The sequence below is a fragment of the Carassius gibelio genome, chromosome B22 (assembly GCF_023724105.1).
Source record: "Carassius gibelio isolate Cgi1373 ecotype wild population from Czech Republic chromosome B22, carGib1.2-hapl.c, whole genome shotgun sequence".
In the NCBI taxonomy this organism is placed as follows: Eukaryota; Metazoa; Chordata; class Actinopteri; order Cypriniformes; family Cyprinidae; genus Carassius; species Carassius gibelio.
Window position 1 is genome coordinate 44155098 of NC_068417.1, and position 21101 is coordinate 44176198.

Here is a 21101-nt window from a genome sequence, read left to right on the forward strand (position 1 = left end):
GGTTTTCTTTCCTACTTATATAATGTACTGGCGATAAGATTGGCTGTTCTTTAAATAGCCCTCTCTTCAATCAATCAATCAATCACCTTTATTTATATAGTGCTTTAAACAAAATACATTGCGTCAAAGCACTGAACAACATTCATTTGGAAAACAGTGTCTCAATAATGCAAAATGATAGTTAAAGGCAGTTCATCATTGAATTCAGCTATGTCATCTCTGTTCAGTTGAAATAGTGTCTGTTTTTATTTGCAATCAAGTCAATGATATCGCTCTAGATGAAGTGACCCCAACTAAGCAAGCCAGAGGCGACAGCGGCAAGGAACCGAAACTCCATCGGTGACAGAATGGAGAAAAAAACCTTGGGAGAAACCAGGCTCAGTTGGGGGGTCAGTTCTCCTCTGACCAGACGAAAACCAGTAGTTCAATTCCAGGCTGCAGCAAAGTCAGATTGTGCAGAAGAATCATCTGTTTCCTGTGGTCTTGTCCTGGTGCTCCTCTGAGACAAGGTCTTTACAGGGGATCTGTATCTGGGGCTCTAGTTGTCCTGGTCTCCGCTGTCTTTCAGGGCAGTAGAGGTCCTTTCTAGGTGCTGATCCACCATCTGGTCTGGATACGTACTGGATCCGGGTGACTGCAGTGACCCTCTGATCTGGACACAGACTGGATCTCGTGGCCACGGTGACCTCGGGACAAGAGAGAAACAGACAAATATTAGCGTAGATGCCATTCTTCTAATGATGTAGAAAGTACGGTGTTATGTGAAGTGTTTCCGGTTCCGGTTTACCTAATTAATGCAGCCTAAAAATCCTTTAACGGATTTGGATATTAAAAGCATATTAGTATGTTATGTGTATGCCAGGTTAAAGAGATGGGTCTTTAATCTAGATTTAAACTGCAAGAGTGTGTCTGCCTCCCGAACAATGTTAGGTAGGTTATTCCAGAGTTTAGGCGCCAAATAGGAAAAGGATCTGCCGCCCGCAGTTGATTTTGATATTCTAGGTATTATCCAATTGCCTGAGTTTTGAGAACGTAGCGGACGTAGAGGAGTATAATGTAAAAGGAGCTCATTCAAATACTGAGGTGCTAAACCATTCAGGGCTTTATAAGTAATAAGCAATATTTTAAAATCTATACGATGTTTGATAAGGAGCCAGTGCAGTGTGGACAGGACCGGGATAATATGGTCATACTTCCTGGTTCTAGTAAGAACTCTTGCTGCTGCATTTTGGACTAGCTGTAGTTTGTTTACCAAGCGTGCAGAACAACCACCCAATAAAGCATTACAATAGTCTAACCTTGAAGTCATAAATGCATGGATTAAAATTTCTGCATTTGACATTGAGAGCATAGGCCGTAATTTAGATATATTTTTGAGATGGAAAAATGCAGTTTTACAAATGCTAGAAACGTGTCTTTCTAAGGAAAGATTGCGATCAAGTAGCACACCTAGGTTCCTAACTGATGACAAAGAATTGACAGAGCAACCATCAAGTCTTAGACAGTGTTCTAGGTTATTACAAGCAGAGTTTTTAGGCCCTATGATTAACACCTCTGTTTTTTTCTGAATTTAGCAGTAAGAAATTACTCGTCATCCAATTTTTTATATCGACTATGCATTCCATTAGTTTTTCAAATTGGTGTGTTTCACCAGGCTGCGAGGAAATATAGAGCTGCGTATCATCAGCATAACAGTGAAAGCTAACACCATGTTTCCTGATGATCTCTCCCAAGGGTAACATATAAAGCGTGAAGAGTAGCGGCCCTAGTACTGAGCCTTGAGGTACTCCATACTGCACTTGTGATCGATATGATACATCTTCATTCACTGCTACGAACTGATGGCGGTCATATAAGTACGATTTAAACCATGCTAATGCACTTCCACTGATGCCAACAAAGTGTTCAAGAATGTTGTGGTCAATTGTGTCAAACGCAGCACTAAGATCCAATAAAACTAATAGAGAGATACACCCACGATCAGATGATAAGAGCAGATCATTTGTAACTCTAAGGAGAGCAGTCTCAGTACTATGATACGGTCTAAATCCTGACTGGAAATCCTCACATATACCATTATTCTCTAAGAAGGAATATACTTGTGAGGATACCACCTTTTCTAGTATCTTGGACAGAAAAGGGAGATTCGAGATTGGTCTATAACTAACAAGTTCTCTAGGGTCAAGTTGTGGCTTTTTTTTATGAGAGGCTTAATAACAGCCAGTTTGAAGGTTTTGGGGAGATATCCTAATGACAATGAGGAATTAATAATAGTCAGAAGAGGACCTATGACTTCTGGAAGCACCTCTTTTAAGAGCTTAGATGGTATAGGGTCTAACATACATGTTGTTGGTTTAAATGATTTAACAAGTTTATACAATTCTTCCTCTCCTATAGTAGAGAATGAGTGGAACTGTTCCTCAGGGGGTCTATAGTGCACTGTCTGATGTGATACGGTAGCTGACGGCTGAATGGTTGCAATTTTATCTCTAATAGTATCGATTTTAGAAGTAAAGTAGTTCATAAAGTCATTACTGTTGTGGTGTTGGGAAATGTCAACACTTGTTGAGGCTTTATTTTTCGTTAATTTAGCCACTGTATTGAATAAATACCTGGGGTTATGTTTGTTTTCTTCTAAAAGAGAAGAAAAGTAATCAGATCTAGCAGGTTTTAATGCTTTTCTATAGGATATGCTACTTTCCCGCCAAGCAATACGAAATACCTCTAGTTTTGTTTTCCTCCAGCTGCGCTCCATTTTTCGGGCTGCTATCTTTATGGTGCGAGTATGCTCATTATACCATGGTGTCAAACTGTTTTCCTTAACCTTCCTTAAGCGTAAAGGAGCAACTGTATTTAAAGTGCTAGAAAAGAGAGAGTCCATAGTTTCTGTTACATCATCAAGTTGTTCTGAGGTTTTGGATATGCTAAGGAATTTGGATACATCAGGAAGATAACTTAAAAAGCAGTCTTTTGTGGTAGAAGTGATGGTTCTTCGATACTTGTAACAAGAAGTAGAATTTACAATTTTGGCTATATGAAGTTTACACAGAACTAAATAATGATCTGAGATATCATCACTTGGCTGAATAATTTCAACACTATCAACATCAATTCCATGTGACAGTATTAAATCTAGAGTATGATTTCGACAATGAGTAGGTCCTGAAACATGTTGTCTAACACCAATAGAGTTCAGAATGTCTATAAATGCTGATCCCAATGCATCTTTTTCATTATCGACATAGATATTAAAATCACCAACTATTAAGACTTTATCTGCAGCCAGAACTAACTTGGATGTAAAATCACCAAACTCTTTAATAAAGTCTGTATGGTGCCCTGGTGGCCTGTATACAGTAGCCAGTACAAACATAACAGGGGATTTATCATTAACATTGGTTTCTCTGGATAATGTTATATGAAGCACCATTACTTCAAACGAGTTATACTTGAAGCCTGCCCTCTGAGAAATCCTAAAAACGTTATTATAAATTGAAGCAACTCCTCCCCCTTTGCCTTTTAAACGCGGCTCATGTTTATAACAGTAATCTTGGGGGGTGGACTCATTTAAAATAATGTAATCATCAGGTTTTAGCCAAGTTTCTGTCAAACAGAGCACATCTATATTATGATCAGTTATCATATTATTTACAAAAAGTGTTTTCGTAGAAATGGATCTGATATTCAGTAAGCCAATCTTTATCATTTGTTTATCCATATTGCATTTGTTTTTTATTTGTTGAACCTCAATTAAATTGTTAACCTTAAACTTGGTTTGGACATTTTTTGTATTTTCTAGTTCGGGGAACAGACACAGTCTCTATAGTGTGATATCTAGGTGAAAGAGTCTCTATGTGCTGAGAATTAACTGACCTCTGACGGGAGGCAGCTAGCAGACGGTCGGTTTAGCCAGTCTGTCTGCTTCCTGACCTGGGCCCCAGTTAGTCAAGTATAAACACTAAGACTATTTGCCATATTTCTAGACAGAAGAGCAGCACCACTTCTTCAGCAGCACTCTTTGCAGCAGACTTCGCTTACGGCCATACCAACCTGGCTATGCCCGATCTCGTCTGATCTCGGAAGCTAAGCAGGTTTGGGCCTGGTTAGTACTTGGATGGGAGACCGCCTGGGAATACCAGGTGCTGTAAGCTTTTTGGACATTTTTCACTTAGTATATAATAATTTTGCCAAAAAATAGAGTCAATGCCCGATCTCTGAATATTAGCAGGTTTGGGCCTGGTTAGTACATGGATGGGAGACTGCCTGGGAATACCAGGTGCTTTAATCTTTTTGGAAAATTTCACGAATTATATAATAATCTTTCATTTAAAAAAAAAAAAAAAGAGTCAATGCCCGATCTCTGAATCTTAGCAGGTTTAGGTCTGGTTAGTACTTTCATGAGAGACTGCCTAGGAATACCAGGTGCTTTAAGCTTTTGGGTTTTCTTTCCTACTTATATAATGTACTGGCGATAAGATTAGCTGTTCTTTAAATAGCCCTCTCTTTGCAGCAGACTTCGCTTACGGCCATACCAACCTGGCTATGCCCGATGTCGTCTGATCTCGGAAGCTAAGCAGGTTTGGGCCTGGTTAGTACATGGATGGGAGACTGCCTGGGAATACCAGGTGCTGTAAGCTTTTTGGACATTTTTCACTTAGTATATAATAATTGTTGCATTCACTATGTCACGGGTGTTCGTAATGTAACGCAGGATAATAGGTGGGAGGTTTCACTTACCTGATTGAAGCATGGACCAGTCAAATCCCAAACAGGTGTGTTAAATCCAGTAATGAATGTGTGCGGGCTATAAGTGGGAGCGAGTATTCATTTTGGCATGTTGTCTCGTCAGGAGAGATGCGCCACCGGTAAGCTGCTGTTTTTATCCATTGAGTTTGTTGTCTGTTGCGTTACTGCTGTGCTGCCGTTATATGTGCGCGGTTTGTATGATTGATAACTGTTACTTTGGTCACGCTGATAAAACCTTGTGTGCGATCTGATGTTTAATATTGTCGGCTCGATAGTATCCGTGGCTATAAAAAGGCAAATGTTTGAAATTGGAGCGTTTCACTGTCACACGAGTTACTTCCTGTTTGCGGTGCTGGATGGGTAATGTAGTTGATCACTTTACATTTTGTAATGGATTACTATGCTCAGCGATGCCACTTAGAACTACACTCACTGTTTTTCACTTTGAGCCAACAGACTGAGAATGCTATTGGTTTAATGTGTAACATTGACACTGTATATTTGGTGTGTGTGAAGTTGTTGCATTTCTGTGTTAATATGCATGTGCTTAGTATTTAAACTAAATGGCTACACAAAGTATATTATGATATTTATAAGATTAAATACTGACTATATTGAAATTTATATTTTATTTATATTTGTATATATTATATTATGTAATCTATATTTATATTTAGATTTTATGGTTATCAGTATTGTTTACATTATAACCTCTCTATTTCTCCAGGTTTATAACCTGCTGATGATATTTGTGGACTAATCAACTGTAATTAAAAATGAACCAAGAATAAATAAAATCCACTACGAGTTGTAACAACGTGTCCTCTCCTGACGCCCCGTTCGGTGGGGATATTCTTAAAGAACCGAACAGTTATAAACCGCGGCCCACTGCACTGGATTGAATGCAGCAAAAAACAGCCACGGACTGCTTCATTAAGGAAGCTCAATCAACCCAGGATCAGCTGGCCTCTCACTTCTTTGACTGACCCCAAGTTTATCATTAATCAAACTGCCCGTTGATCAAGGATAAAGGAGCTTGTGTGCACATTGGCATTGACGTCTCTCCAGTCAACACAAAGGGAGTAACAATGGCAGACTTGGAAAAGCTTAAAAGTGTGCGATCAAGAGCACAGGCTTCATTCACCAAAAGGGCTCATACTCTCACCAAACCGGGACTCTTGGAACCGACTGAAGTTCTCAGTGAATGGAAGATTTTCAGGACAGACTTTTTTAAAGTCATAGATGCGGGACATGAGTATGCTGAAGCCCTGAGAGAGTCAACGGATGAGGAGGTCATAGAATCTGCAAACCAAATTGATGAAAAGACAGCGGAGTGTGAGAACAGGTTCCTCGAGGTAAAGAATGCCTCCCAGGAAACCTTTTGGACCAGCTATGCAGAGGAGGTGTTTTTTAAGCAGGTCAAAACAGCTGAGTCGGCCATCACTCAGGCAGAGGAAGAGGAAGTTAACCCTCGGAAGTCAGTCAAGGACCGTAGGCTAAGAAATAGAGGTCTTGAGAGAGAGGTCATTGAACTCAGAGAAATGCTAGTAGAGTGGAAGGAGTTGGTTCCTGGTTCGAGGGCATTAGATCTCAGGACACGCCACAAGACACTAAAGAAGAGGGTCCTGGCGTTGTCTGACAAACTGGAGGAGGACGAAGCAGACCACGTGAAGGGTAGAGAAAGAAACCTGGAAGATGAAAGCAGCGCGGTTGGTGATCCGATACGAGATGCTCCTTTCATCTCTCTCCCTGACATATTTGCCGATCGCCAGCTGAAGCCCAAAACGTATGCGGGGGCATTGAACATGAACACACGGCCCCTCTCACAGCAGAGCAGCCCGGAAAGGACCAAAGGAAACTTTAATCTCAAGCCTCAAATCAGCCTTGAAAGAGCACGGCTACCGACTTTCTCTGGTGACATGAGGGACTATTACCGCTGGAAGACTGAGTGGGAGGACCTACAAGAATTGGGTAACCCACAAGGTGTGGAATGTATAAAAAAGTTCCACTTATTAAATAGTCTCCACGAAAAGGTCAAGAAGGATCTCGTCCTATCTAGCTGTGGATCCGCCGACGATATGTTCAGGCTGCTGGACAGCAAATACGGGAACAAAGCAAAAATAGTCCTAATGATCACCAGCGAAGTCCAGTCTCTTCCCCCTGTTAAAGGAAACAATCCAAGAAGAACCATTGAACTGATCCAGGCTGTTGAAAGAGCACTGTACAACCTCCAGATTCTTGGTGAAGAGGATGCCGTGAAGAACCGTGTTGTTGCTCAATCTCTTGAAAGCAAGCTTCCCAGTTCACTCAAGAAGGAGTGGATTATGCACAAAACTGACCCAGCAAACAGGTTCTCTCCAAAGTATCATTTTGATTGCCTCCTAGGATTCTTGAAAAGGCAAGAGGAGATTCTTGAGGAATTGGATCAGTTGGAGCCAAGCCCTGTGGACAAAGGCCCTGTGGAAAAGGGTGCTGCAGACTACCCAGATAAGAGAGGGAGGAAGGCTTTTACTAAATCCACAGCAGGTCAGAAGGACGACTATCCCAGCTGTACTGTCTGTGAAGATGACTCCCATGCTGGCAAGCTATTTGCGTGCAAGATTTTCAGGGAGCAAGATCTCTTAAGAAAAAGGGCCCATGTCAATCAATCAATCACCTTTATTTATATAGTGCTTTAAACAAAATACATTGCGCCAAAGCACTGAACAACATTCATTTGGAAAACAGTGTCTCAATAATGCAAAATGATAGTTAAAGGCAGTTCATCATTGAATTCATTGATGTCATCTCTGTTCAGTTGAAATAGTGTCTGTTTTAATTTGCAATCAAGTCAACGATATCGCTGTAGATGAAGTGACCCCAACTAAGCAAGCCAGAGGCGACAGCGGCAAGGAACCGAAACTCCATCGGTGACAGAATGGAGAAAAAAACCTTGGGAGAAACCAGGCTCAGTTGGGGGGCCAGTTCTCCTCTGACCAGACGAAACCAGTAGTTCAATTCCAGGCTGCAGCAAAGTCAGATTGTGCAGAAGAATCATCTGTTTCCTGTGGTCTTGTCCTGGTGCTCCTCTGAGACAAGGTCTTTACAGGGGATCTGTATCTGGGGCTCTAGTTGTCCTGGTCTCCGCTGTCTTTCAGGGCAGTAGAGGTCCTTTCTAGGTGCTGATCCACCATCTGGTCTGGATACGTACTGGATCCGGGTGACTGCAGTGACCCTCTGATCTGGACAAAGACTGGATCTGGTGGCCACGGTGACCTCGGAACAAGAGAGAAACAGACAAATATTAGCGTAGATGCCATTCTTCTAATGATGTAGAAAGTACGGTGTTATGTGAAGTGTCCCATGTGAAGAAGCTAGGGTTGTGCTCCAAGTGTTTGAGGCCCCACCCCCAAGGATGGTAAAGGATGCACACCCAGATACCTCTGCCCAAAAGTAGACTGTCGGAAAGGAGGGGTGTCGGACCACAATTACCTTCTGTGTCCTAAGCTACCGACTCCAAAGAAGGACTACAGCAGTGAGGAGCAGAGTACCATAAAAATTGGAGGAAAGAAACTTGGCCTAACCAACAAACAAGAGGAGTTTCTGGCAGAACTTACTCCAGAACAAAGAGAGAAATACAAGAATGCATTCTCAAACAAAATATCATCAACTGTATGTGCCAAGACTGGAGATGCACTGCAAGAACATCCAGTGGTGATGATGCTGATGGAAGTGACGACAAACTCGGGTTGCCTTATTGGCTCCCTAATCGACCTTGCATCTGATACCAATTATATCACCAATGAAACTGCCGATCAACTTGGACTGTGCGGTGAGAACATCAGGCTTATAGTCCATGGAATCGGGGGAATGAAGAAGACTGTCCTGACCAAAAGATATTCCCTGCGGCTGAAGGTGAAGACATCCAAGGGAAAAGTGGCAGAGCATAGAATTCTCTGCTATGGCCTGGAAAACATCGCCGAAGTGACTCAATCAGTCACTGCCGAGCAACTGCAGAAGTTTTTCCCAAATGTACCCAGAGACGAACTGGTCCGTCCCACAAAGATTGACCTTCTTATCAGTCATCGGGAAGGTCGTCTTGTTCCCCAGCCAATCAGGATTGTGAAAGACCTCGTTCTCTGGGACGGTCCCCTAGGAAAGACCGTTGGGGGAACCCATCCCGATATCATTGAGACAGTTGACATGGCCGTTTACTGCTCCGAGACTCACCTTGCGAGAACCATGAGATCAGCCTCGATGGCGTATAAAGAGACCATCATACCTCGGGAAGAGGAAGGAAATGCGCTTGTCCGGAGCACAGCAACAGCCAACAAAGACGTCTTCGAGTGGTTCAGGAGGGGCAGCATCGTAGCTGCGTGCAGTCCCCAATGTGGTGGCTGCAAGTGTGGTAGGTGCCCCCCTGGAGGAAAAGAAATGACCCTTAAGGAAGAGCGGGACCTGGAAAAGATAAAAGAATGCCTAACATACGTGCTGGCGGACAAACACAGCAACTCTCCCCACTGGGACGCAGCTTATCCCTGGAAGAAAGACCTCACAGCACTGCCAAACAATCGGCAGGCAGTGGAGGCGACCTTCAGAAACACTGAGAAACGTCTGGAGAAAGATCCTGTGTGGAAGGCTGCATACAAAGAACAAATACATGAAATGGTTTCAAGAGGGGCTGCTGCAAAACTCACAAGGGAGGAAATTAACAACTGGGAAGGACCTAAATGGTACATCAGCCATCTGGTTGCACCGAACCCTCACTCCTCCTCAACCCCTGTGAGAATTGTGTGGAATAGTAGCCAAGAGTTCCGAGGCATAAGTCTAAATGATCTCCTTCACAAGGGTCCTGATGTACTCAATTCCATCAGAGGTGTCCTTCTGAGGTTCAGGAGTGGACTCCATGCCACACTAGGCGATGTAAAAAAGATGTATAACTCAGTGTGGCTGAAAGATGATGAAGTTCACCTCCACCGCTTTCTCTGGAGAGACTACCCTGAGGACAACATTGAGGAGTTTGCAGTCGTCAGAGTAAATATCGGCGATTAAACCAGCAGGATGTATTGCCCAAGTTGCAATGAAAGAGACAGCCAACCTTCCTCAGTTTGCTGATATGATTGAAGAACGGCGAGCTCTGACTGAGGACAGCTATGTGGATGACATCCTGACCTCACATGATGACCTCAAGACACTGGAGAGGATCACCAAAGGGGTGGAGGAGATTTTGAGAGCGGGAGGCTTCTTCCTGAAACCATGGGTTCTGTCACGCCAAAGTGGGAGGAGTGGAGCCCCTTCTGAAACAACTGTACCCACGACCCTCGTACTGCCCAACCAAATGCATGATGGGGAGAACAAAGCGCTTGGGGTCGGTTACGAACCTGAGACAGACAAGCTCCGGTTGCTAACTTCTATCAACTTCTCTAAGAAAAGAGGGAAAATGAGGACAGGATTTAATCTGAGCATGGAGGATGTCAGGGAAGGAACACCAAATCCCCTTAACCGACGCATACTTCTTAGCCAGATTGCCGCATTATACGACCCGGTTGGTCTTGCCTCACCAGCCAAACAGAGGGGAGTGATGTTGGTACGAGAATCATTCCAGGAAGCTGGCAAGGACAACCTATTTAAAGACACATGGGATGCCCCTCTCTCACTGAAACTTAGAGAAGCCGCAATAACGCTCTTTGAAGAATTTGTGAGACTTGGCCAGGTAAGGTTTGAGAGAAGCCTCACGCCTCCTGGAGCCATAGGCCCACCGACAGGGATCACGTTCTCAGATGGAAGCGAATCCTCCTATGGAGCCGTACTCTACCTGCGGTGGGAGAACCAAGACAAGGTTGTAATGAAGTTGGTGGAATCCAAGGCTAAACTGACCCCTCTCGACCAAAAAGGAGATGTGATCAAAGCAGAACTCTGTGGCGCGGTCTTCGCTACCCGCCTAAAAAAGTATTTTGAGAAGCACTGCCACATTAAAGTTAAGCAATGGATTCACTTTGTGGACAGCCAAACAATCCTGGCAGCCATCCAAAAGGACAGCTACGGCTTCCAGACCTTTTTCGCAAATCGAATCGGTGAGATTCAGAAAGCCGGACATGTGGAAGATTGGAGGTGGATTGAAGGCAGACGAAACATTGCTGACATTCTTACCAGAGGTGCAACTCCGGGGGAACTTGATGAAGGGTCAGAATGGCAGCAAGGCCCTGAGTTCCTGAAATGGCCTAAGACCGACTGGCCTATGAAGATGGCCAGTGAGATTACACCCTCTGCTGCTGAAGATGTGGGAAAACTTCAGCGGAAAGCCTTCTCAGCTGTGATTACCAGGGCCCAGTCAAAAGAAAGAACTGACCTTAACGGGCCTGACATCAATGCGGACCTCAGACATGGAGTCAACGGTAGATCAACATCACCAGCTGTCTCGGGTGCAACATCAGTGGCAGACAGACAGAGAAGGCCCTGGGCGATTGGTTTGGTACGCCTTGTGAAACCTCAACGCTTAAGTTCTCTGTCTAAGCTGTGTGGTTCCATAGCCTGGACTCGAAGGCCTGCAGAAACCTGGCTGAGAAAATGCCAGGCACCTGACTCCTCAAAGTGGGAGGCAAACTGCTCTGTCTTGTCAACTGAGGAGAGAGCGCAAGCTTTCCAAGACCTGGTCCTCGCAGCCCAAGATGGCAGTCAGTTCCTGGACTCAACACTGAACCGCTTGGTGGTCCACAAAGACGAGAGCACAGGAATCCTTCTCTGTGGAGGACGAATCCAGTCCTGGAAAGAAGATGGAACAGCTGTTCCTTTAATTCCATTTCGTTCATGGCTCGCAACACTACTGTCTAGAGAAGCTCATGACGAGAACCATGAAGGTGTTGCTGCCACGCTTCTGCGCACCAGGAGGAAGGCATGGATTGTGCAAGGTCGGAGGATAGTAAAGAAAGTTGTAAACAACTGTATTACATGTCGCAAACTGAAAGGGAAGATGTGCCAGCAGATGATGAGTGATCTGCCGCCAGAACGCTCACAGCGTGCTAACCCATTTGAGTATACCACACTACACCTCTTTGGCCCCTTTGAAATCAAGGATGCTGTCAAGAAAAGAACAGGAAAAAAAAGTTTGGGGCATAGTATTCTGTTGCATGGCATCAAGGGCAGTCCATGTGGACCTCGTTGACGACCAATCATCTGAAAGCTTTCTCCAAACTTACTCCCGCTTTGTAGCATTGAGAGGCAATCCCAGAAAATTGTGGTCAGATAGAGGAACCAATTTCATTGGAGCTAAACCTGCCCTACAAGATTTGCATAGGTACTTAGCTACCTTACGGGAAGCATCCATAGAGGACAAAGCCGCCAAGAATGGGACAGTGTGGGCATGGAACTTTCATCCGGCTGACGCACCTCATCGCAACGGGTCTGCGGAAGCTGCAGTTAAGCTCATAAAAAGGGCTCTCACTAGCCTCGGAGGGACAACAAGCTCGCTCACCTGGGGTGAGCTCCAAACCCTCTTCTACCAGGCAGCTAACCTCACAAATGAAAGGCCGATTGACGCTAGGGCACAAGAACAAGAAGACTCTACAGAGTATTTGACCCCCAATACTCTGCTTCTCGGGAGGACCAGGCAAGGGGGAGATACAGGAGGAATTGACTTGTGCACCCATCCCTGGCGCCGTTTCAGATCCATCCAGATTGGTGTGGATATGTTCTGGAAGAAGTGGAGTGAACTGGCCGGACCTAATTTATTCATTCGGCCAAAGTGGCACCAGACCCAAAGAAATGTAGCGATAGGTGACATTGTTTGGATTGCTGATCAAAACGCACTGCGAGGGCAATTCCGGCTCGGACGGATCCAGGCTGTGTACCCTGACAAGAAAGGACTTGTGAGAGACGCAGACGTTAAGACGTGTGCAGGCCCCCCTGCCTCCCTTATAGTTGGGCAACGGAAGAGGAATACTCAGCAGTTGACGTCAGTCATCCTACGGCGAGACGTGAGGAGACTGGTAGTCCTCATCCCTGTGGAAGACCAGTGACTCCTAGACCTCGTCTCTTTGGCCACCAGGTCTCCAGGCGCTGCCTAAACACCCAAACCCCAATTATGAAGGCATTACCTCAGGATACCTCTTTCTCTCTCTCTCTTTCTCTCTTTTTTTTTTTTTTTTTTTTCACTGGTTGGTATGCTTCTATGCTGCCTTCACCACCACTTGCACCACCATTCACGAAGAATGAAGAGTACATACCCCATATGACCAAACCTGGCAGAACACCACACATCTGTCAGGGGAGGTGTCTGAACAATGACAATGGTGTCCTATTCTTCATGAAGAAGAAAAAAACAAAAAAAAAACAAAAAAAAAAAAAACAAAGGATATATATGTGGTGTAATGTTTTGCCTGTGACCGCCTTAAATCACATGATCAGTCGGTCAAGTGGGAGGTGTTGCGTTCACTATGTCACGGGTGTTCGTAATGTAACGCAGGATAATAGGTGGGAGGTTTCACTTACCTGATTGAAGCATGAACCAGTCAAATCCCAAACAGGTGTGTTAAATCCAGTAATGAATGAGCGCGGGCTATAAGTGGGAGCGAGTATTCATTTTGGCATGTTGTCTCGTCAGGAGAGATGCGCCACCGGTAAGCTGCTGTTTTTATCCATTGAGTTTGTTGTCTGTTGCGTTACTGCTGTGCTGCCGTTATATGTGCGCGGTTTGTATGATTGATAACTGTTACTTTGGTCACGCTGATAAAACATTGTGTGCGATCTGATGTTTAATATTGTCGGCTCGATAGTATCTGTGGCTATAAAAAGGCAAATGTTTGAAATTGGAGCGTTTCACTGTCACACGAGTTACTTCCTGTTTGCGGTGCTGGATGGGTAATGTAGTTGATCACTTTACATTTTGTAATGGATTACTATGCTCAGCGATGCCACTTAGAACTACACTCACTGTTTTTCACTTTGAGCCAACAGACTGAGAACGCTATTGGTTTAATGTGTAACATTGACATTGTATATTTGGTGTGTGTGAAGTTGTTGCATTTCTGTGTTAATATGCATGTGCTTAGTATTTAAACTAAATGGCTACACAAAGTATATTATGATATTTATAAGATTAAATACTGACTATATTGAAATTTATATTTTATTTATATTTGTATATATCATATTATGTAATCTATATTTATATTTAGATTTTATGGTTATCAGTATTGTTTACATTATAACCTCTCTATTTCTCCAGGTTTATAACCTGCTGCTGATATTTGTGGACTAATCAACTGTAATTAAAAATGAACCAAGAATAAATAAAATCCACTACGAGTTGTAACAACGTGTCCTCTCCTGACGCCCCGTTCGGTGGGGATATTCTTAAAGAACCGAACAATAATTTTGCCAAAAAATAGAGTCAATGCCGATCTCTGAATATTTGCAGGTTTGGGCCTGGTTAGTACATGGATGGGAGACTGCCTGGGAATACCAGGTGCTTTAATCTTTTTGGAAAATTTCACAAATTATATAATAATCTTTCATTAAAAAAAAAAAAAAAAAAAAAAAAAGTCAATGCCCGATCTCTGAATCTTAGCAGGTTTAGGTCTGGTTAGTACTTTTATGAGAGACTGCCTAGGAACACCAGGTGCTTTAAGCTTTTGGGTTTTCTTTCCTACTTATATAATGTACTGGCGATAAGATTGGCTGTTCTTTAAATAGCCCTCTCTTCAATCAATCAATCACCTTTATTTATATAGTGCTTTAAACAAAATACATTGCGTCAAAGCACTGAACAACATTCATTTGGAAAACAGTGTCTCAATAATGCAAAATGATAGTTAAAGGCAGTTCATCATTGAATTCAGCTATGTCATCTCTGTTCAGTTGAAATAGTGTCTGTTTTTATTTGCAATCAAGTCAATGATATCGCTGTAGATGAAGTGACCCCAACTAAGCAAGCCAGAGGCGACAGCGGCAAGGAACCGAAACTCCATCGGTGACAGAATGGAGAAGAAAACCTTGGGAGAAACCAGGCTCAGTTGGGGGGTCAGTTCTCCTCTGACCAGACGAAAACCAGTAGTTCAATTCCAGGCTGCAGCAAAGTCAGATTGTGCAGAAGAATCATCTGTTTCCTGTGGTCTTGTCCTGGTGCTCCTCTGAGACAAGGTCTTTACAGGGGATCTGTATCTGGGGCTCTAGTTGTCCTGGTCTCCGCTGTCTTTCAGGGCAGTAGAGGTCCTTTCTAGGTGCTGATCCACCATCTGGTCTGGATACGTACTGGATCCGGGTGACTGCAGTGACCCTCTGATCTGGACACAGACTGGATCTCGTGGCCACGGTGACCTCGGAACAAGAGAGAAACAGACAAATATTAGCGTAGATGCCATTCTTCTAATGATGTAGAAAGTACGGTGTTATGTGAAGTGTTTCCGGTTCCGGTTTACCTAATTAATGCAGCCTAAAAATCCTTTAACGGATTTGGATATTAAAAGCATATTAGTATGTTATGTGTATGCCAGGTTAAAGAGATGGGTCTTTAATCTAGATTTAAACTGCAAGAGTGTGTCTGCCTCCCGAACAATGTTAGGTAGGATATTCCAGAGTTTAGGCACCAAATAGGAAAAGGATCTGCCGCCCGCAGTTGATTTTGATATTCTAGGTATTATCAAATTGCCTGAGTTTTGAGAACGTAGCGGACGTAGAGGAGTATAATGTAAAAGGAGCTCATTCAAATACTGAGGTGCTAAACCATTCAGGGCTTTATAAGTAATAAGCAATGTTTTAAAATCTATACGATGTTTGATAGGGAGCCAGTGCAGTGTGGACAGGACCGGGCTAATATGGTCATACTTCCTGGTTCTAGTAAGAACTCTTGCTGCTGCATTTTGGACTAGCTGTAGTTTGTTTACCAAACGTGCAGAACAACCACCCAATAAAGCATTACAATAGTCTAACCTTGAAGTCATAAATGCATGGATTAACATTTCTGCATTTGACATTGAGAGCATAGGCCGTAATTTAGATATATTTTTGAGATGGAAAAATGCAGTTTTACAAATGCTAGAAACGTGTCTTTCTAAGGAAAGATTGCGATCAAGTAGCACACCTAGGTTCCTAACTGATGACGAAGAATTGACAGAGCAACCATCAAGTCTTAGACAGTGTTCTAGGTTATTACAAGCAGAGTTTTTAGGCCCTATGATTAACACCTCTGTTTTTTCTGAATTTAGCAGTAAGAAATTACTCGTCATCCAATTTTTTATATCGACTATGCATTCCATTAGTTTTTCAAATTGGTGTGTTTCACCAGGCTGCGAGGAAATATAGAGCTGCGTATCATCAGCATAACAGTGAAAGCTAACACCATGTTTCCTGATGATATCTCCCAAGGGTAACATATAAAGCGTGAAGAGTAGCGGCCCTAGTACTGAGCCTTGAGGTACTCCATACTGCACTTGTGATCGATATGATACATCTTCATCCACTGCTACGAACTGATGGCGGTCATATAAGTACGATTTAAACCATGCTAATGCACTTCCACTGATGCCAACAAAGTGTTCAAGTCTGTGCAAAAGAATGTTGTGGTAAATTGTGTCAAACGCAGCACTAAGATCCAATAAAACTAATAGAGAGATACACCCACGATCAGATGATAAGAGCAGATCATTTGTAACTCTAAGGAGAGCAGTCTCAGTACTATGATACGGTCTAAATCCTGACTGGAAATCCTCACATATACCATTATTCTCTAAGAAGGAATATACTTGTGAGGATACCACCTTTTCTAGTATCTTGGACAGAAAAGGGAGATTCGAGATTGGTCTATAACTAACAAGTTCTCTGGGGTCAAGTTGTGGCTTTTTTATGAGAGGCTTAATAACAGCCAGTTTGAAGGTTTTGGGGACATATCCTAATGACAATGAGGAATTAATAATAGTCAGAAGAGGACCTATGACTTCTGGAAGCACCTCTTTTAAGAGCTTAGATGGTATAGGGTCTAACATACATGTTGTTGGTTTAAATGATTTAACAAGTTTATACAATTCTTCCTCTCCTATAGTAGAGAATGAGTGGAACTGTTCCTCAGGGGGTCTATAGTGCACTGTCTGATGTGATACGGTAGCTGACGGCTGAATGGTTGCAATTTTATCTCTAATAGTATCGATTTTAGAAGTAAAGTAGTTCATAAAGTCATTACTGTTGTGGTGTTGGGAAATGTCAACACTTGTTGAGGCTTTATTTTTCGTTAATTTAGCCACTGTATTGAATAAATACCTGGGGTTATGTTTGTTTTCTTCTAAAAGAGAAGAAAAGTAATCAGATCTAGCAGGTTTTAATGCTTTTCTATAGGATATGCTACTTTCCCGCCAAGCAATACGAAATACCTCTAGTTTTGTTTTCCTCCAGCTGCGCTCCATTTTTCGGGCTGCTCTCTTTAGGGTGCGAGTATGCTCATTATACCATGGTGTCAAACTGTTTTCCTTAACCTTCCTTAAGCGTAAAGGAGCAACTGTATTTAAAGTGCTAGAAAAGAGAGAGTCCATAGTTTCTGTTACATCATCAAGTTGTTCTGAGGTTTTGGATATGCTAAGGAATTTGGATACATCAGGAAGATAACTTAAAAAGCAGTCTTTTGTGGTAGAAGTGATGGTTCTTCGATACTTGTAACAAGAAGTAGAATTTACAATTTTGGCTATATGAAGTTTACACAGAACTAAATAATGATCTGAGATATCATCACTTGGCTGAATAATTTCAACACTATCAACATCAATTCCATGTGACAGTATTAAATCTAGAGTATGATTTCGACAATGAGTAGGTCCTGAAACATGTTGTCTAACACCAATAGAGTTCAGAATGTCTATAAATGCTGATCCCAATGCGTCTTTTTCATTATCGACATAGATATTAAAATCACCAACTATTAAGATGTAGCAGAAATGAGTCAAATCAGACAAATCAAAGAGTCTATCAGAGCTGTGTGCATTGAAACATGAGCTGAATTCCTCAGGAAGTCATAAATCAGTTCTAGTGCCACAAGAACCAAGCAAGATAACCAACCAACCAACTTGTTCACACAACAGCTTTCAACATTAACACCAATAGAACAATTATTGACAATTTTAATTCGAAGAAGAGATTGTCAAATTTATTGTTCGTGATTGGAATGCAACGCTGGACATCACATGTAAACCCAGGAGATCAAGTTAAATACTTGCATTGACTTCCCCCCCCCCAGCCAGTGAAACCAGACTGAAATTCCTAAGGGGGAAGGGCTTTAAACCTTTGTCTTCACAGAAAAGTCCTTTGCCAGAGAATGGCAAAGAAACCCTTTTTATACATTATATATGGACCAGAATGAACTAAAAAAAGACTTATGAATGAATCATTCCATTGCTTAACTCCATATTCATTTACGTGTAACCCACACATTTGACTATCATGTATAATCACTTATTGTGTATGTCTTTTGATAACTATAGGATACATAGTCATGTCTAATATTGAAATAATCGCATTTTCTTGCTTGATATTGTCCTGACAATCATTTATTTGTAAAATATATCATAATCATGTTATAGGAATCATGTCCAAAATTAGACCCTGTGAGGCAAGAACCACATGCTTGGTAAGATAAACAAATGATTTATGATACCCACCCCAAGAACATATCTGATTGGTCAAGGCAACATTTGAGGGGTGGCCAACAAGGAAGTTTAAAAACTTTGGACACGATTAAATCTTGCTTTTAGTTCTAGTCTAGCTGCTGCTATTAGCCATGTCTGCTTTTAGTTCTAGTCTAGCTGCTGCTATTAGCCATGTCGGCTTTTAGTCTAGCATTGCTTGTGCTATCAGTCATGCGGGCTTTTAGTCTGCTTTTAGTTCCAGCCTTGCTCGTGCTATCAGTCATGCCTGCTCTTAGCTTTTAGCTTGTAGCTTTAGCTTGTAGCATCTAGCCATGCGGTTAATCATCATTGTTCTTTGAGCGCGGTTCCAGCGTGCCTGCCTGCTGCTACTTATGCCACAATGAGAAGGAACACAACCTAGTCTCGTCAAACTTTATTTCTTTCCTTTTCCGTTTGAGAGTTTCGTGTTCTGAGTTAAGTTTTGTAACGTCCATTCAACTTCAACCAGCGAACACGACTCTGCACTTTCAGCCAACGCCCAACAACCACGGGCTTCCCAAGACGTCACTTCACTACTGAACTTCAAGCCAATCAGCGACACCGGGATACCCCTTTCAACTGGAGTCCCTTTCACAGCAAACTAAGGCAACGTATTCCCAGATATTTGTTGTGCTGGTGTATCTAATATAATTTTAACCCCATTGAGGAACTCAATGCGAGTGCTAATTACGTGATTGATGGTTGTTCATGTCTATGCAATTTAACGTATTGCTGTAAACTTGGGATTCCATATTTCCATTCTCTTAAACTCATCTTTCCCTAACTTTCGACCTTCCTGCAACTTGTGTGAATGTGTGTGTGCGTGCGTTTATGTGTTAGATTAGTTTATATGTCTTAGATTTATCTAATAAAGCCTTATTCATATTGAAAAGATAAGTATCTTGTGTTTTGTGCTTACAAGTTAATGTCTTAAACTGCCGATCTTGTTACAGTGCTAATTGATAGTGTTTTCACTATAGTTTGGATATTAGTATCCAGCGCAGATTTGATGTTAAACGGCTCGTTCACTGAACCGCAGGCGCGTCTCCGTGAACAGCCGTGAAACAGTGATTCTGTTCAAATTCCCTTTAAAATCTTAAATGATTCCCTTTGAGCTAAATTGACCTGTTTCCCTTACAAAGACTTTATCTGCAGCCAGAACTAACTCGGATGTAAAATCACCAAACTCTTTAATAAAGTCTGTATGGTGCCCTGGTGGCCTGTATACAGTAGCCAGTACAAACATAACAGGGGATTTATCATTAACATTGGTTTCTCTGGATAATGTTATATGAAGCACCATTACTTCAAACGAGTTATACTTGAAGCCTGCCCTCTGAGAAATCCTAAAAACGTTATTATAAATTGAAGCAACTCCTCCCCCTTTGCCTTTTAAACACGGCTCATGTTTATAACAGTAATCTTGGGGGGTGGACTCATTTAAAATAATGTAATCATCAGGTTTTAGCCAAGTTTCTGTCAAACAGAGCACATCTATATTATGATCAGTTATCATATTATTTACAAAAAGTGTTTTCGTAGAAATGGATCTGATATTCAGTAAGCCAATCTTTATCATTTGTTTATCCATATTGCATTTGTTTTTTATTTGTTGAACCTCAATTAAATTGTTAACCTTAAACTTGGTTTGGACATTTTTTGTATTTTCTAGTTCGGGGAACAGACACAGTCTCTATAGTGTGATATCTAGGTGAAAGAGTCTCTATGTGCTGAGAATTAACTGACCTCTGACGGGAGGCAGCTAGCAGACGGTCGGTTTAGCCAGTCTGTCTGCTTCCTGACCTGGGCCCCAGTTAGTCAAGTATAAACACTAAGACTATTTGCCATATTTCTAGACAGAAGAGCAGCACCACTTCTTCAGCAGCACTCTTTGCAGCAGACTTCGCTTACGGCCATACCAACCTGGCTATGCCCGATCTCGTCTGATCTCGGAAGCTAAGCAGGTTTGGGCCTGGTTAGTACTTGGATGGGAGACCGCCTGGGAATACCAGGTGCTGTAAGCTTTTTGGACATTTTTCACTTAGTATATAATAATTTTGCCAAAAAATAGAGTCAATGCCCGATCTCTGAATATTAGCAGGTTTGGGCCTGGTTAGTACATGGATGGGAGACTGCCTGGGAATACCAGGTGCTTTAATCTTTTTGGAAAATTTCACGAATTATATAATAATCTTTCATTTAAAAAAAAAAAAAAAGAGTCAATGCCCGATCTCTGAATCTTAGCAGGTTTAGGTCTGGTTAGTACTTTCATGAGAGACTGCCTAGGAATACCAGGTGCTTTAAGCTTTTGGGTTTTCTTTCCTACTTATATAATGTACTGGCGATAAGATTAGCTGTTCTTTAAATAGCCCTCTCTTTGCAGCAGACTTCGCTTACGGCCATACCAACCTGGCTATGCCCGATGTCGTCTGATCTCGGAAGCTAAGCAGGTTTGGGCCTGGTTAGTACATGGATGGGAGACTGCCTGGGAATACCAGGTGCTGTAAGCTTTTTGGACATTTTTCACTTAGTATATAATAATTGTTGCATTCACTATGTCACGGGTGTTCGTAATGTAACGCAGGATAATAGGTGGGAGGTTTCACTTACCTGATTGAAGCATGGACCAGTCAAATCCCAAACAGGTGTGTTAAATCCAGTAATGAATGAGCGTGGGCTATAAGTGGGAGCGAGTATTCATTTTGGCATGTTGTCTCGTCAGGAGAGATGCGC

At 42.4% G+C, this 21101-nt stretch overlaps 4 non-coding genes across 4 annotated transcripts; all 4 read left to right on the forward strand.

The window, feature by feature from the left end:
* The first annotated feature begins 4032 nt into the window (after positions 1-4032).
* LOC127997811 (5S ribosomal RNA) lies at positions 4033-4151 on the forward strand. Its single transcript, XR_008170669.1, has one exon. It is a non-coding gene; the product is annotated as a 5S ribosomal RNA (ribosomal RNA).
* Positions 4152-4518: 367 nt separating this feature from the next.
* LOC128005884 (5S ribosomal RNA) lies at positions 4519-4637 on the forward strand. The gene has a single exon (XR_008178523.1). It is a non-coding gene; the product is annotated as a 5S ribosomal RNA (ribosomal RNA).
* A 15636-nt stretch (positions 4638-20273) lies between these two features.
* LOC127997824 (5S ribosomal RNA) lies at positions 20274-20392 on the forward strand. Its single transcript, XR_008170681.1, has one exon. It is a non-coding gene; the product is annotated as a 5S ribosomal RNA (ribosomal RNA).
* A 367-nt stretch (positions 20393-20759) lies between these two features.
* Positions 20760-20878, forward strand: LOC128005885 (5S ribosomal RNA). The gene has a single exon (XR_008178524.1). It is a non-coding gene; the product is annotated as a 5S ribosomal RNA (ribosomal RNA).
* Positions 20879-21101: the final 223 nt, after the last annotated feature.